At 39.9% G+C, this 13,910-nt stretch overlaps 1 pseudogene; it reads right to left on the bottom strand.

The window, feature by feature from the left end:
* Positions 1-3,456: 3,456 nt before the first annotated feature.
* On the bottom strand, positions 3,457-5,230 carry LOC141552597 (pre-mRNA-splicing factor SLU7 pseudogene; annotated as a pseudogene).
* Positions 5,231-13,910: the final 8,680 nt, after the last annotated feature.

Below are 13,910 nucleotides of genomic sequence, written 5' to 3'. Positions count from 1 at the left end.
AATCTAGATGCAGATCTAAAATACTAGAGCAGACCTCCTGGTGTCTACCTGCCTCCTTCAAAAGCAACAGATTTCCTTGATGCAAAAAGAGAACAGTGATTAACAGAATTGGATTTAAGGTCCTTATAGTCCTTATAAGACTGCTGAATATAGGAACTAAGTTTAGAGACAAACCTGACTTAATTACAGGACAAAACCAGTCAACTGTAAGGAGGATCAATAAGAAGTATGAGAGCTTTTTTCTAACTCCAGATCAGCTGTAGATAATGAATTGGAGTGCTCTCCTAAACATCTTCCACATTAAAATAGCTAATTTTTTTTCTCCTAGAAGGACTTTTAAGGCCAGCATAAGAGTAGCTTGAGTGAGTTTAAAACCTCCACTATATAATGTATGTTGAATCTACAATGTTTACAATTTGAAAAGATGCACTGGAATTAGATCTAGATAAACATTTAAAGCATAACAGCATCAAATAAATATAACTAATTATACCTGTAATTATCTTTAAAAAGCAGGGAGGGAAGCTGAAGAGATTGACTCTCTTGCATATTTTTTTCCCCCGATTTTTTATTCTTATATCTCATTTGCCTTAAAATTTTTCTTTCCAGAAGGTTCTTTGGAGTTGAGACCAATTCATATCCCCCTTTGATGTTTTGCATATGGATATTTTGTCCTCTTCTGAGTTGGTCTTTTAGTCTTCCCTTTCACCATAGTAGCTTTTTATGGTGTAACCTCCCACTCCAAGGCTACTGATTGCCAGGCAATACATACCAATCTTCCCCAGATAGATATAAAGATGAGCCAGTCTTGAGGTACGAAACAGCCTTTTTTTATTGGTAATCTCAGCAGGAAGCAAGGCCAAGTGTATGTCTCTGTCTTTCTCTGCATCTCTGTCTCTCCTCTCTGGACTCAAGGCTGGGGCAGGCCATTTATATTTACTCTTCTCTGGGATTGCCCAGACACCTGGATTTTTGCATCCTGAGGAGATCTAGCAAGAGGACACACCCCTTGCCATCTCAAGAACATACCTGTAAAACACATGGCCCTCAGGCCATGCCCCTTTTTAGCTCCTAGGTCTGCCCTACCAGCTGACGTGGCATTTCTCAGAAGGAAAGTCCCTAATACTATGGGGACTCTTTTTCACTCCCCTAGCTCAACTTTCTTTCTCCCTCTTTTTCCCTTTGAAAGTATAGCTCTGTTCCTGGGCTCCAGAGGGGTGCTGTACCATACTTGTGTAGCTTTGAGCCTTGTCCTTGATGTTTGGGGTCTTGCTCACATTCTGGTGGGACCCTGGTCTAGTCCAACCTATTGTCTGGCTTCCTGGGCTGGAAATATGCCCTCTGCACTGGCCCTCGAGGTTGTTCCACCAATTTGTTCTACTGTTCTCCAGAGTCAAGACTTAGATTCAGTAACTGATCTGCTGTGATTAAGAGCCTCCCACTGGCTTTCCTGTATGCCATCTCGGACTACACATCCCCTTTCCCCAGTGAGACGGACTCTTCTTGAAGTCTTTCCAACCTGGTGAGCTGGAAAATTACTTTCATTTTGTCTCTTCATAGGCTCTCTAGACCCAGACTCTTTCAGGGGCTTGGTTTCCAGTCTCTGAGAAACTGGGAGAGGTTGAGCAGCCATCTTGGCTCCACCCTTGCATTCAGTCTTTAATTCTATAGTTCCTTCTGGTCAGGTAGCCACTAACATTACAGGGTAGAAGAGGCTTTTTATGATTTTTTTTCTTTCCTTCACTCTTCTATGAAGAGGAGCCCTAATCTTCCCTGTCCCCGTAGTAAGTTTCTGTGGTTAGCTTTTTTCCTACTTTGCCTGTTCATTTTATTTGCTGATGAGCACCATTAGTGTAAGCTTCTCTAATCTGGGAGCAGGAGGGAGGAGTTGTGCCTCTAGCTTCACTTCAGTGCTCTCTCCTGACCTGGCACTCCAGACCCAAAAACTCTACCCTCCTGCACGTGCCTGCAGCCAGCAAGAGCTCCTGCCTAGAACTTCTGTTCTTGTCATGTGTGTGCTGCTTCCTTCTCACCTAGGGCCCGTCTTTGAAAAGGATTGTTGGCTCCAGCTGTGCAGCCAGAGGTTCCCTTAATTTTCCCAGACTACAGCTTCCCAATTCCCCAGGCAGTCTGGGAAATGAGTTTCTGTGGTTGTAACTGAGACTATCTTGATACCCAACTGGCCCCAGGACTCCTTGTAGGGGTTTTGGCTCAATTAGCCTGCAGATGTTTATATTTCACATTGTTTAAACCCCAATCCTAGGGTCTATATTTGGGTCTTCCCAGGTTGTCCCCAGAGGTTCCCTGTCCTGCCCCAAGTCTGTTTTTCAGAGGTGGTTCACCCCGAGTGAATTTTTTTTTTTTTTTTGGTGGGGAAAAATCTAGAGTTTGACAATTCAGGGACATTTAATGTTCATTTGAAATTGATGTCTTGGGGAAAATGTAGAATGGAACAGAATTCCAAATTGTTCAGAGCTACATCGCTTACAGTTTTGATTTCTTCACTGGATATTACATACTAATAAAAGATGGAACTTGTAGAGAGACAACTGAGTGACAGGCAGAACTGATCTCAGAGAAAAAAAACCCAACTGAACTGAGTGACAGGCAGAGCTTTTTGTAATATTCTGTTTTTCTGGAGGTCTTGGAGCAGTCTTCATTTCAGTTCAGTAATCACCAAGAATAGCCAGGTGTTAAAGTCCAAAGTCTTGTCTCCTTGCCTGAGGCTTCAGCTAGATTTCTGGAGGTCCTTCAGACGGGCCTTGCTTTCAGGGGAGGAAATGCAGGAGGACAGGCCTGCCCCCATGAGGCTGATGAAGATAGAATTGAATTTCTGAGTCCAAAGGGCTTGTGCTTCAGCCTCCAGCCACCACAAATGTGGAAGATGGAATGAATCTCTCTCCTTGGCTCCAAGAGCTTGAGCTCCCACCTCCAGTCAGTTTGTCTGCTCTGGCTCTCATTCTCTCTCCTCCAAGCCCTTCAGAGTTTTTCTGGTTTATACCTGGTGGAGAGCATATACATATTGGCCTCAGAGCCAATCATATCACTAGGAAACCATCATTTGTTGTAAGATTAAATCAATCACACTGAACTTGGAGAACTTATTAATCACCATGCTAAATTAGAGAACCATTGTCACATCAATTCCTCCGAGTTAGCACCTTGTAAGAATCCTTGTTTTAGGTACACAGTTCTGGCCCATAACAGCTTTTAAAATTTTTTTTTCCCCTAAAGATTTTGGGATGAAACTAACACCCATAACAATTATGGGGAATGACTGGTCATATTGGACAACTAAGCTTCTATCTACATGTACATGAAAAGTTCCAGACATAGACATTTTTTCCAGAAATTTATTTAAAAGATAGTAAGGAAAACAAATGAGGTTTTTTCCATCACTGTTTACGAAGAGAATAATAAGAATATATGCAATTTGGGTGAATCTTCTTTGAATTATTATTGTCCAAGAAAAGAAGCCATGGGGTCATCTGGCCTCTGACGTTTCATCCTGTAGGCCTCCAGTTCCTCTTCAGTAGGCTCTCTAGTCTCCTGCATGCTATTGTAAGGCCTCTTCCTTTCATCTACCTGCATGATCTCCTTGACATGGAGAAGGTGGGCCTCCTCAGCATTTAATGCCTTTTTCAGTTTTTCATGTTTCTTCTTTTCTTCACCCTCACTGTCAGAACCACTCTTCCTATGCTTCTTCTTCTTTTTCTTCTTCTCCTCTTTCTGCTTCTCTTGGTGAAGCTCCATTAGGGTTTTTGGTCTGCTTGTTTGCTCTGCTCCTACAGAATCATCAGGACTATATTCATGTGCATTAGCAATTTCCTTCCCAGCTTCTCCAGTACAGTAGGAAAACTTAAGGAAGGAATGACAGCACTTATATCCCCATCTACCTTCTTTCCAATAGGAACCCCAGATATGTGTATGATTGTTGATCCTGACATCTTCCTCATACTTAGAGCAGGCAATAGCTCTTTCTTGTCCTTTGATGAGTGTTCCGTGTCTTGAATATTCCACGTAGTCTTCTGTTTGAGCTAAGAGGAACTCAGAGGGGGGAGCATCCAGGTGTTCTTGACCTCCATACTTCTCTAGAATGCTTTCTTTCTGTTGTTCTTTGAAATCTTCTTTCTTGACTTTAAATGACTTGTACAGTAACTCCAGTTTTGTTGGATCTGCTTGGAGATGCACTTCAGAGCCTTTGTCATAAGCTTCCCAGGCAAACAACTGTGTTTGTGCCATTGAAATGGTATCTCCAGTGTATCGCACAAAATTGTCTCCTGCATAACTAACTTCATCAGGATTCTTTCCTGCATTGGCATAGGGATTCTCTCGCATTGCTCTTGTCTTTGGATCATAGTAGGCAGAATTGGGATCTAAGTTTCTCAAGTATTTAGCAATGTCTTCTCTGATTCTGAGATTCCGGACAGTAATTCGTCTTTTAGAGTCAAAATTTTGTCCAGGCATATCAATATCATCTGCATATTTATCTTCATCTTCATCTTCACTGTTATGGTCTCTTTCCGTTTGAGCATCTGGTTCTTCTCCCCCCCACTGATGTTTTGGGGAATTCACTTGTTCCATTAACTTTCCTGAGGCTAATTCTTCCTGTAGCTTCTGAGCTTTCAATGCACGTTTAGCAAGGTCAGCTTTGGCATATTCTTCCACAATCTTCATATGTTCCTCTGAGTTGTAACCATTCCAGAGATCCCTTTTACCATCATAAGCAAACCTAAGTTGAGGTTGTATATGTTCATCTGGTGCTATGTTAGTTCCTGTGAATTTGGCACCAACACGCCTAGGTCTCTCAAAGCAATCTTTTTTCTGGTGGGTCATAGCCCCACAATTTTCACATGCTCCTTTGCGATATTTTGTAGGCACAACATTCTCCTTTACACCTCTCTTATACCATTCTCCAGATGAACTGTACTCTTTTTGTTTCTCAGGTTGGGGTCTTTGATGCTTTAGTGTGGGTCTTTTGGATGGATCTACATACCATGGCACAGAGGAGATGTACTGAGGAATATGAGGATTGATATCTTTGCCTTCCTCATCCACTTCAGCTGGGGCATTACCCAGCTTTCTCTGTTCTTCTAGCTCCTTCTTCTTTCTCCAGTCTTCCCTTGTCATTTTCTTTGGCTCTTCCAAACCCATGTCACTGGATCCCCCTGGGGGGCCAGAAATTATTGCTTCTGAAACAGCAGCTGACATGGTCCTGTTTATCTGGCGGAGTCCCAAGTCTATGGAGCGGAAGACCCCAGAAAAATGACTTCCTTTCAGCTTGAAATGAAACGACGGCTGTCTTCTCCAGAAGCTGCCGGATCTCTCTCTGAGAAGAGATCTGCTGTGTCTACTCAAATCTCTCAGACAGATTCTTCTTCCTGTAGTGAACCCTTGTCTCCAGGCAGTTGCCCTTAACTCTTGTCCAGAGAAGTGACTTCCCTTCCTGCAGAGAGCCCCTTCAGGCCTGATGTAATGCAGACTTCTCCTATCTCTTTTATCCTCCCAGAGAATGGGCGTGGGATAATGCAAGGGCTTCTGGGAAGAACCACTTCAACCAATGAGCTTGCTCCTTCTAGGATTCCTAAGGTGTAAATTCCCTTTACAGGTCTGAGCCAGAGAGCTGTCAAGTCAACCTGAGTTCTCACCTTGTAATTGTCCAGTCAACCTGAGTTCTCACCTAGTAATCCTAACATATATCGAATTTTTTTTTTTTTTTTTAAAGCTTGAACCCTTCTCTTAATGCAAAGGTGCCACAGCTGCTTTATTTTACTCTGGGGCAGTTCTGATGATTGACTTCCAGTGCTGGGTAATCTCTGCTAGGTACCCCAGTTCTTCCAGGGTTCAGTAATTTACAATTTTTTTCTAAAAAATCTGCTAAATCACCCACTTGAAACCAGGACAGAGTAGCCTAAAAGGGCCACAGAAGATTCCCAGGTGTGTGAAAACTGCAATGCTGAATCTGTGTGAGGATGATGCTGGTGATCATACAAGGAGACTGACAGGTAGTTAGTGTTCTGACTCCTATGACTGAGGCAGTTGTGTCTGACCTCTTTTCCCTCTGCCTCCAATTTCTCATTCCCAGTCTGCAATACCAGTCAGCAAAGGCTGATTTGCAATTCCTTCAGATGCAGTGATCCACAGCTGGAAAGGCTCTCTGAGCCCCATCACCTAGGCATGGTCTTTATCCCTAAAACAAAATGGGGAATTGTTAATTTCCCCCCCCACACACACAGCATGGTCAATAAGTTTATGCATTTACTGTTATCTGAGTCAGTACACTGAGGAATGCAAGCAGCCCACTATCACCTTTGGATGGTTGTGGGGTGAAACACCATAGCAGGTGTTCATCTTGATGTCATGGAGACAAACTTTGAAAGGGAGAAGAGGACTTTAGTCAGAACAGGCATTTAAGTCTCCTCAGTCTCCTGGCTCTGCCCTGGGTTGGCCCATTTAATTAGAATGGATCTCTTTGAGGATGCTGCTCTTCTCCCTTTCCTTCCCCACTGGTTACTGAAGGAACTCTGGGATGATCCTTCTCAGGAACAGCTCTTAGGGGCTTCTTTTTGTGTCCCATGTTTGGGTGCCAAGGAGAGCAAAAAAGTCAATAAATGTTCCTAAAGCCTAAAGGCTTTAATAGTTCTAACCTGTAGCACTCAACCCAATCTCCACAAAAGATTAGAATCCTAATTCTTATTGAGATGTCTGGTTAGGTCCCTCCTTTTTCAAGATAAATTGGACCTTTTTGTTGATTCATCAAATTAATTCTGGAACCAATTCTAATTCTGTAACTGTGGAAAATAAAGAGCATAAACTGGTAGCAAGAGCAGAAGTAAGCTGCTTAGAGAAGCTTCTTCGGGAAGCTTTGACCTAACTTTAGGTTGTTACTGTTGGTCTTTGGTCTTACTTGTGACAACTCCACATGACTTGAAGTCTGTGATGTAAATTTTGGCAAAGTTTTATACTGATTTGGACATCTCTTCTGGCTTTGCTAAAGCCATGCAAACCATTCCTTTGATACATTGTAAAGTTCAGCTTGACAGTTCTTAGTAAGTTACCTTAATTTTTAAATCCCTGTAAAGATGGGTATTGTAGCTTATCTCAGAAGTATTTCGAGTAGCTGAATTAAACCTTACTTGGTGTTCACAAGCTGTACCACACACCACTGGGCTTCTGCTGATAATTGGGAGGAGGGACCCAAACTGCATAGACTAAAGGTTTGATCTAGTTGCAATCCTTAAAGAATGTTTCTCCTTGAAACAAAATCCTTATTAAATGGCTTTCTTCCTCCTGCATCTTTTAGTGAAAACTACACATGTGAATATGTAGATACTAAGATAAAGCAGTTAATATCACTGAGCAGTGATCTTATTCCTTTATGACTGGGGAAATCCAGATTTTTAGATGGCATGATAGTTTTGGAAATGACGAGATATAGGAACTTGTGTTAGGAATGTTGGTCCCAAAAGGAATCCCCAAAATGTTCTCTTGTGAATATTGCACTACTCCAATAGCCAATCTTAAGGTGAGTCTGAAAACTGGACTCTACATTTCTAAGGCATGGTGGTCTGGATTTCTTAAAGAATTGATCTCTGCTGCTATAGGGGTTTCTACTATACCACTTGTAAGGGCTATATTACATCAGGATCAATTTTGGCGTAATGAGAAGGGATCACAATCTATAGGAGGTGGTATTTGAAGGCATTCTACCAGCCTCAAGTTGGGGAAAAGTTCATTAGATTTGCCCCCCCAAAAAAAAAAAAAAATTCCTACTCCTATCAAGTCCTCTTTCTTCCTTGGAATGACTTTGCTGCCAGGGATTCTTGGCAAACTTTCTTGAAATTGTTTTAACCCTTTACTATTCTATTGTGAAAATTCTTAATTGTCCCCTACTCTTCTTAAGACTGCATAAAGTAGTCTGATATTCTATAACACATTGCAACCATGCCTTCATGACATATCACTCATGACAGATGTTTGAAGGACCAGGGGGAGTTTTCTGGCAGCTGCTAATTTACTTTGGTTACTCTCTTGTATTATGCTACTAAAGTTAATATCTGGTATTCCTAGTTTCCATTATGATATTTCAATCCAAACAATTGTCTGGCATGTCTTTCCCCCCCAAAAAAAATAACTATTTATGTGGCTTATTATGAAGCCTATGTCAGCTCTTCATACAGGGGCTACTGACTGATCAGAGTTAAAGATCAAATTTTAATATTGGCTTCAATAAAGTCCTTTCCTGTTTAGCTTTCCACCATTCTTTAGGGCATTATTTGGTGATGACTAGTAACTAAATTTCTTCAAAGAAATGTTTGTGATACAGAGAACTTTTCTCCTCTCCCTGCCCCCCGGAAGTTCCTTAAACTCTAAACTTTAAGTAGTGTTTTGGCATGGAGTTGAAGTCTTTAGCCTTTGTATAAAGCTTTCAATCAGACAAGCTTCCTGGACCTGGAAGTTTCATGTAGGAAAAGACATGACAATAATTGCTGTTGATCAAGAACCAGAATCTTTTTTTGTTGGGTTTTTTTTTTTGTTGTTGTTGCTTTTTGTTTTTTTCAATAAACTTTACTCCTATTTAAAAGGTGCTTTAGATCAATGCTCTTTTGATAGAGGAGCATTTAAGCTTAGAAAGAGGGGCTATAATCACAACCACCCCTACTTCATGCAAGTATGAATTTTTGAGGTATTGGCTACTTTTTGTGACAATGCTTCTTTCCAAAGGCAGCTTATCCTGAGAATTACTGGGCTTTATGAATGACTCGGGTGGTAGGAAAAGTTAAGGTCACTTAGTCATATCTGGGCATACATTGTATATCCAAGAAGTTACCATTCAGCATTTAGAATCCTTCATCCACTCCCCAGCAAGCAGAAAGACAATTGGTTTATGTGAGTCTCTTCAGAATTCTCTAAAATGGTCCTGCTGACTGGTTATTACAGAAAAATATTCCTAACATTCATATACAATAACTTATGCAGCCATTCTTCAACTGATGCGCATCCACTCACAACATAGCATTTTCATGTTTGTTTGCTTGAGTTTTGTTTTCAATTTTTTTCCTTTTTGATGTGATTCTTCTTATGTATCAAGATAATTGTACAAAAAATAAAATTTTAGTGCAGTTTCATGACTTCAGGAAGCTTCCCTGAAGAAACTCTTTACAACAATTTTGCAACTCATCTGCTCCAGATTCACATATCTAGCCATAGTCAGGAAAAAAGTTGAAAAGTATTTTTCATCAGATTCCAAACTGCCTTACACATAGAACTTTGGGTGTCCCTTTGTATGTAACCCAATTATGGGTGTTGATGCACCAGGTATGTGATTGATTTAAAGAGTGTTCTCTGAAAAAATTCAGTCAGACAACGAAAAGCATTTTATTTGAAAGTGATAAATTCTCCCTAATGGCATAGGGACCCAGATTCATTTGGTTGTAGGGATTCAGGTTTCAGCTTCTATAGCTGCTTCAGAATGATAAGGATAGTAGACATGTCCCTTCCTCACTGGATCCTTCCCTTTGTGAGGAAGATAATTTAAATAGGGCATAAAAAGAATTCAGGGGATGTATTACCTCTGGGGAATAGCATATATATATATATATATATATATATATATATATATATATATATATATATATATATATATATATGGCAGGATAAAATCATTCTTAGCTTTAGTTTAACTTCAAGTAAATCGTTTTACAACCATTCATGCAGTAACTTAGTGGGACTTGAGAATAATCGGGGAATGTGCCAGTTCAAAGCAACACAATTGGAAATTGAGCCAAAAGGATACCACCTTAAGGTTAGGACAAATGCTGTTCTAACTTGCCCAGATACAAACCTATGCCTGTAATATAGTTCAGGATCATATTCCTGTAAGGAGCTTGCATCATTTCTCTCAAATGGTGAATTACTAAATGAAGGATCCATCAGACTCATCTGAAAATCAACTCAAAACAATATCTATTAGAGTACCAAGAGATTTTCTCAATAGCAAGTCTCATTAATTAGAGCTTTAGAACTAGATACGATTATTTTTACTCTCAAAGTTGAAAATAAATAAATTTACCAGGTTTTCACAAGATTTCACTTACTTCATCTTTTACCTATTTTTCTTGTTTAAACTCAACTTGGTATAAAGACTAGTCATTAAATAATTCTATATAAATTTTTCCTCTCAGTAAATTCTTATCTTATCATAGAACCATATAACCCAAACCATTTTTCCCAGGATTAATGACCACACCCACACTGGTTTCAAAAATTTTATAAGCTTGCAAGTTTATTTAAAAAACAAAACAAAACAACACAACAATTTGATGGGTCCCTAGAAAAAAAGCAGCTGAGTTATCACCCTCATGAATATCCTATTTTAAGCTCAAGTGGTCACTTCATCCAGATTATACAGAAGTGAAATCTCCACATGGAGGAGTTAGTTGAAATCATTGCAAATAGTGACTTAGAAAAAAAGGCAAGAAAATATTTTTTTTTTCATGATTATCATAACTATTACTGGCAGAAGTGAATTGGGTTTCAAGATTTTAATGGGAACATGATCACAATATCTTGGGGATTTCCTTGAATCAGGGGAAAGCAGGGCTCTGAATTAAGTGTATCATTTAAATAGTGATGACGAACTCCCAGAAGTATAGTTTCCCAGTCTGGCTTGCCAAACGGACGTGGCAGAGAAGCATTCAAGAGGTGGGAAGTGAGTTGAGTTTTTAATTGTCTTAATATCATTGAATTTTTACCTTGTCTCGCCTGTGGGAGATTCTATCACTGGTATTGCCAATTGTGAACATTGATCCAACCTAAAAGAGGTTTACAGGGAGAGTTTTAACCTCATTTCAGAGAAATAAGCCATAGATGCCACTCTCATAGGAGCAGGTTTGAGAAGAGTTCTTTTTCATGGACAGAACAATAGCTCGATTTTCACCTATGGGAGTGGATATGGCCATCTGTTAAATGGCCTTCTCTCCTAGTACCTGGATCCTAAGGGGGCAGCTGGGGATAGGGCTGGCTTTTCAGGATTCATGGGAGATAGGTTAAGGGCACTCCTTATCACATGGTTTAATGCTCAAAGAGGGCAAATAGTTCTACTGAGAGGGACTGAAGTCTTCCTTTTGCTCAAAATAGGATAAACTCATTTCTGTTCAAAGATCATTATAACTAACACAGGCTAGGATTCCTGTTCTTGCTTTCTTTAAAAGCAGGATATGTCACTAACTTCCTTAAATAGCAAAGAAGAAATGAAATGTTTCCCACCCTTCATAGGAAGGCCCTGCCTACAAGATAAATGGGAAGATAGAAATCCAGGAACCTAAGTATCAAAGATGCTCTGGATGGCAGAAGTTGACATGGCTTCTGCTCACTATGGGAGAGCTTTCATATTTTACCACTTCCTGAATAGCCTCACTTAGAGACTTTTCCTCTATTAGTATGCTAACTTTATATAGTTGTCATGTATAGTTACTTCAATGTTCTGGCCCTGAAAGTTCATGCCAAATGTTCCAGGAGACAATTTCTACCAATCTTTTACCATTAGAGATGAGCAGTCTTTCTTTCATAGGTTGATTATGGAATAAATTGGATAAGAATGTTAGCCCAGGCACCTTTATATAACGTATTATATTAGACCTTTATCCATGCATGCTTGTCATCTGGAATGAGTCTTTCCTTCAGTTTGGTTAGTTGATCTTGTAGCAAACAGGGTTCAGGGTTAAACTGGAGGGAAAAACTAAGGGCTCAGGATTTAAGAACCTATAATGGAAAGGAGCTCTTCAGTGGTAATTTAGGCTTAGGATTGATTATATATTTAGATTGTGACCCAGGGACTTTTGAATTCATAAATTATCTTGACTCTAGTTTGCTTTGTTATCATGAATCCATTTTAGTTTCAAGCACAACCTAAGATCTGATCATACTGATTGCAAATTTCAAAACTCAAGGTTCATTTTCACATGGTTTCTGGGCATCTGTATTGCCAACTATGAGGACTGCATTCAAATGTACAGGGGACTTTTTTTGGACAGGTCTCTTCAGGTCCTTGGATGGTGAATGGGATATCTTATTTTATATTTAAAAAAAAATTAAGGACTAGCAATGAGTTATTTTTGGGTTCAGTTTATAGAACCAAGTTAGTTTGTCCATCTCAGGCTAAGAAACGTACCACAAATTAGCACATGCATTAAAGGAACGGGGCAATGTCAGATAACACTGAAAAGTATCAAGCATAGTTGAAGCTAGAACCTGGACAAAACTGCAAAAACATATACAGAACCCAACTTAATCCATTCAATGAGAGAAAAATAACTTAAGAAAAATAATAAACATTGCTATCAAGGCCCTTTATCCTCCAGGGATAATTACCCTGAAGTAGCAAAACCAAAAAACTCTAAATCTGAAGTTGGGAAAATGAGGCAGGAGAATGCCATCTACATCACTAAATGACATTCAGGGTCACTGGCTCTTGGGCACTCAGCACCTTAAGATGGATTTCACATTTTTTCTTCCTCTATAGCATAGAGGGATTGAATCCAGATTGCTGAGGAGAGGTTAAATATCTAGTGGATGTTGTATGTGCTCATTGGATCTGGTGGTCATGAATCGAGGTATAAGATTGCAACCCATATGTACCTTTAGAATGGTTGTTTTTTAATAATAGTGTCCTGAAATAATAGGTTTGTCAAGCTGGGGGGGGGGAGCAGCTAAGACAGATTTAGGGAGCACTCCTTATTATTATTAGAATGCTGGATCTTTATTTTTAAAGACTACATACATGTGTATGAAAGGTGTACATGTGGTTAAAAAGGGGAGAGATCCAAGAAATAGCATGCTAATGGCATAAAACAAGTTTTAGCTTTTTTCCCAGCATATTTCTTTGCTAAAAGACCTATGACAGGTAGAGCCGTTTCCCATATTTTTTAAAAGCAGTGAGTCAGAGCAACTTCACCTTCATCTGCAGAAGATGTACAAGGGTACTTGCTGAAAGTGAGTCCAATTGAAAAAAGATATGACCTGTTATTTTACCCACATTTCTTTAGTTCTTCTAACTGAACCCTACATGCATATTTCATGGTTTTCCCCTTTTGATTTTAGTTTGATTGGTTCCAGGGGTCCTCAAACTCTTTAAATAGGGGGCCAGTTCATTGTCCCTCAGACTGTTGGAGTGCCTCACAGTCTCCACTGCCTCCCCCAGTGCCCACAGAGTGCGTCGCTAATGCGAGTTTAGGTCAAACTTCTGGTCAGATTTTCCCATAACCTGGCAGGCCCCATAAACGTCCTCAGTGCGCCATAGTTTGAGGACCCCTGGTAGATTTTCTGAATGGATATATAAGGAAATGTGCAAAAGTTACAGCTCAAATCAAACTTCAATGACTTGGGGATGTTTGGAGTAATTGTTTAGCAGTCCCTATGTCTCAGACTACCAATCTGAAGCAAGAATTTCCCTTTATTTATTTGTTTATTTATTATTATTATTATTTTTTTTTTTTGGCCACTCAAATGGCCAAGGATAAAGTCCAGATGTCTTTCTCTCTCACAGTCTGTCTTCTTGCCTGAGGCTTGGCTTGCTTTCTGGAGGCCCTTCAGATGGGCCTTGGGCTTGGGAGGGGAAGGAGGAGGATGGGTCAGCCACCACAGAGGTGAGATGGAATGAATGTCTTTCAGGCTCGTTAACTTTTATATACTCTCGTATAATTACATCATTGCAGGTGTCTATCTTGTAGAACTATATCAAGTACTAAGCACATGTACTGAACTAGAGATCTAGCATCACCATGCTAAACTAGATGACCATTGTCTTATCAATTCCACTGAGTTAATTCCTTTTAAGTAATTTCTCTAGAGTTCTGCCCTTTATACCCTGGAATTTCTAGTTGGGCCTTTTGAATTAAACCTAAGGAGTA

The sequence above is a fragment of the Sminthopsis crassicaudata genome, chromosome 1 (assembly GCF_048593235.1).
Source record: "Sminthopsis crassicaudata isolate SCR6 chromosome 1, ASM4859323v1, whole genome shotgun sequence".
NCBI classification, from domain to species: domain Eukaryota; kingdom Metazoa; phylum Chordata; class Mammalia; order Dasyuromorphia; family Dasyuridae; genus Sminthopsis; species Sminthopsis crassicaudata.
The sequence above is the reverse complement of the archived record's forward strand: the minus strand, read 5'-3'. Positions and strand labels throughout refer to the sequence as shown.